General features: G+C 45.7%; 1 non-coding gene across 1 annotated transcript; it reads right to left on the reverse strand.

Annotated features, from left to right (window-relative positions):
• Positions 1 to 4,264: 4,264 nt before the first annotated feature.
• Positions 4,265 to 4,338, reverse strand: TRNAT-UGU (transfer RNA threonine (anticodon UGU)). The gene has a single exon. It is a non-coding gene; the product is annotated as a tRNA-Thr (tRNA).

A 4,338-nucleotide genomic window follows, 5' to 3' on the forward strand; every position in this document is an offset into this window, starting at 1 on the left:
TTTAGACCAGAAACGCAGAGCTCCTTTGTCAGAGCAGATGTACATAGGGATCTAGTCTGGCTGTAAAATCTATATATCAACACCAAATATGGTGTTAGATGAATCCTCAGAAATGGCTGTTCCCCATCCAGATCCCAGCAAAGGGTAATCCAAGGAAAGGGGCTGTTTAGGAAGGAAAGAAGAAAGATGTCCCTGTCTCCCTTGAGGAACTGAGCTCTGCATTTTGTACAGAGAGGAGGGGAAGGAAATGGCCACACGATGGCAGCAGAAATGAAATGAAACACAAGAAATGAAACACAAAAGTTTTCTTCTGTGCACATTGATTCTGAACAGTGAGGGAACCTGACTCCCACATCATGAAAAGTCACAAAGCCGTTTCGTTCTATGGCAGGGAACACTAGCAGAGAAGAGTTCCAAAAATTGTTGCCCCTTTACTTTCGATTTTTTTTACATTATAAAGAAAATTGTAACAAAATTAGTCTGAACCTGAGCTGCCCGTTATTAAAAGCTGGTTCCCCAATTCAGTTCCAACTGCTCTGCTAGAAACACCCCCAGGTGCCTGCTCACCCCAGGAAGAGAAAAAAGAGAAACCTCCACTTGGCACTGCCCTTAGCTCCAGGCTGCTGTCCTGGGGTGGGGACAGGGACTGATTCTTTTCTGCTGAGCAGGGAGCCTCTGGTGCTATGGTCCTAGCATCCGCGAAGCCCAGACTGTCCTCTGTGCCAGCTGCTGCTCCCCGCATGCTCTCGAGTCAGACATGCAGGGCCCCCAGGGAACAGAGGCTGGGACAGGGCAGCAGCCTGGCTTGGGCTGGGAAGATGCTGGGAGTTCTCATTCCCTCAGAACTGGCCTGGCTCCCTTCACAACAGCAAAGAAATCAATTCCACGTCCCCTCCACGGATAAATCAGCCTGGAGCCAAGGGCAGCACGGGACAATTCCCTTTACTTCCCACTGAGGAATGAGACAACCCAGGGCAAAACTAGAAGAGCTGATGGAACTGACTTGGGGAAACCAGCCTTTAATAACAGGCAGCTCAAATTTAAGCTAAGTGTTTTTACCAATTTTTACAACGTTGAATAACCCTTCAATCATGGTGTCACCATCCATAAAATTGCTTCAGCCTTGTAGTCTAGCAAGTGCAAAACTAAACATCTCTTCAAATCCAAGGACATGGAGATCAGTCAGTGTTCAGAGTCATCCCACATGAAAGAACCATGTTGTGGTTCAGACCGGCCCCATCATGTGCCCATTGACTTTCTCTCCTCTGCCTTAAAAGTTTTAATATTTTGCATCAAAACTTTCTTCCTTCAGGAGAGACCTGGGAACCAGGGCTGTCAGCCAAACAAACACCTTTAAGAGGAGGCATCTCTCTCCCTGTCAAAAAATGATCTCCCTCCTTCAGTTCAGTGAAAGCCCGAATTGTTCCTTGTCCCCAAAGAGCTGGAGGATTGAAAGCAGCAACATCAAACCCTTGTGTAGCTCGCAGGAATGAACACAAACACTCCCTTGTGTCTGAAGAGATGTTTATTTTTTACCCTTGGTATACGACAAGGTTAAAGGGAAAGGCGGTGGCACGAGATATAGAGTGAAACATGATACAATCATCACAGTTATGCCCATAGTGATTGCAAAATTTTTTTATATACTTATTATCATCAGTGTATTATTTTCTCTGGAATCTAGACCATGACTATACCTTGACCAAGAAATTTGGACTTTGATAAAATAATCAACTACCCCTTGTTAAGGCCATGGACTTGACACCCACCCGGGTGTCCCTACACAGGTACAAGTATAATAACAATGGCTGCCTTTTAGCCATAGTTTTTAATCAGGGCAAGAAATTGATACAAACCCATTAAATCATTTCTCAGCACTAGTCCTTCACCCACATTCCTTAGGGCATTGGGCCACCACGTGAATGTTTCATTTCCCTCCTCAATTTCACACAGAGACACAATTTCCTTTGCACAGATACATGAACAGTAAAACCTCCCTGTGTCTCTTGTCTGAGCCAGGGCATTCAATTCCATTGAAACCTTCTCTCCCCTTGAATGGCAGTGGTCAGACAGAGGGGATGTAGCTACCTGCATCCCTGACAGTGCCCCACAGAAATCCTGACCCCTGCTCTTGAAGCGATGTGCTGGAGATTTGAATAGGAAAGGGACTGTCTGACTTGTCGAAGTGGGGAATGAACAACAATCTATTGCAAAATCATAACCACAAACATACTCCGATCATGCTCCAGCCGGAAGAGAAATGGGCAGAAATTCTCTCTGTTTCGCCATGGACACACTTGTGCTGGGGAAGCTGGTCTGAGCAAGCAATTTGAAGGGATAATTCTGTGAGAACAGAATCATAGTGTAGCAAAGCAGCTGTCCATCAAATAGTTGTGGCCGAGTGGTTAAGGTGATGGATTTAAAATCCCTTGTGGGGGTCCCCCCCATGCAGGTTCAAATCCTGTCAACTACAGAAACGTTAGCGTGTTGTCATCGCTGTTGTTTTTGTGTGTGAGCATCCACAGTGCGAACCGGAGCCAGCTCTGGCCTCGCTCCATCTACATGTGAGACTGCTATAGCACTTAGGTGTATTTTTATCACTTAGCTAGTTACAGAGATATAAAAATGAATAATCAAAACCACAGTCCACCTGTGTATGGGCCTGCTCTCACTAGGATAGTCGGAGACCTTGTTCTTAGGCTAAGCCCTTTGGCCAAGCAGCAGGGGCAGCCATGAGCTGGGAAGCGTACGGTCACCTTGTCACATCCCAAACCAGACACACTGAAATAAGGTGGTATTGAGCGGTTAGGAAGAAGATCCTGTCCAGAGAGTGCCCATCACCACTAGATAAAGGAACGGATCTTAAGATGGTTAAAGAAAACGTAGTTTGCCAGCATCCTGTCTGGCAAGAAATCACTTATCAATGGTTGTGGTTGTGAAACCCTCATTTCTGTATGTTTTATCTTTATGCCCCCCAGTTTTGTATTGTTAATCTGTCTGGTTCGTGAATTGTTTCTCTCTGCTGTATAATTAATTTGGTAGACGTAAGTTAATTAAGGTAGTGGGATATAGTTGGTTAGAGAATTATGTTACAATATGTTAGGATTGGTGAGTTAAATTTCAGTAAAACGATTGGTTAAGGTATAGCTGAGAATATTATTATATAAACTGGGGTCAAACAGGAAGTGGAGGGGAAATTGGAATCATGCTTGCTAAGGGGGGAACGGGAAACAGGGAAACAGGCAAGGCTCTGCGGCGTCAGAGCTGGGAAGGGGGATACAGGGTAAATGCTCTGTGGCATGAGAGCTTGGAAGGGAACACTGGAGAACAGACTCTGTTGGCGTATAGAGATAAGCCCAAGTGGTGTGAAGGGCTCCGAAATATGATTGCTTGGAAACTAACCCCAATAAACATCGCATTGTCTGTGTCTTGGACTTCTGGCCTTTTGCTGCTTGCCTGACAAGAACCAGGGAAGCGGGAGGGTTGAGGGAAAGCTCTTTAAAATGGACAATAGCGTGTTCATAGTGTGTCACGGCATGTTGTTGGCCAAGTGATCACAGCACCTGGAGGGGTTTTGCTACTTGTCACTAGCACAGTATTGTAAGAGGCAGCCCAGATTCAACAGCCGTGCCTGCCAGATGAGTTGCAGCAACCTTTACCTTGTTTCCATGTTCATCTGATGCCTCCTTTCAACACTTGTCAGCAAAAAGACCTGTTCCTTTTGAAAGCATGGGTATGGCTAGTCAAAGGCGGGTTTCTCCGTGAACAAAAAACAATGACCAAAAGGTGACAAGAGGAGGCACGTTCAGCAAGGCAGCACTGGATGCTGGATCCTGAATTTACTCTTTATCCAGCAGGTTTATTGGCAAGCTCTGCCACAGTGCCACTCTCTGGGACTTCTCCCGTAACTGCTCCATCTTTCATCAACAATAAAATGAAAGGTGAAAGGACAGTAATTCTCCATTTCCTGCAAGCCCTACAGGGAACCCTCTAGAAGGGTCTCTGTTCATAGACATTTCTAGTGAATTGCATGGGCATGGGACACAGGCTGTGGTGTCATAGCAATTGCAGTCAAAGCAACCTCCTTCCCAACACCAAAAGCCTTTTCATCAACTCCAGGCTGGTGAGCTGATTCTCTCCAACGCTCCTCTGCAAAGAAGCCTTTTTCTTAGGAAGCAATTACTTACATTGCCAAGGGAGGTCTCTTCTGTTTCCTAGGAAGACAGAGGAAAACATGAGCGGAGGAGACAAAAGCTGTATAACAAGGCACTACTGGGAGTTGAACCCAGGATCTCCTGTTTACAAGACAGGTGTTTTAACCTACTAAGCCATGGTGCC

The sequence above is a fragment of the Eretmochelys imbricata genome, chromosome 28 (genome assembly GCF_965152235.1).
Source record: "Eretmochelys imbricata isolate rEreImb1 chromosome 28, rEreImb1.hap1, whole genome shotgun sequence".
Lineage (NCBI taxonomy): Eukaryota > Metazoa > Chordata > Testudines > Cheloniidae > Eretmochelys > Eretmochelys imbricata.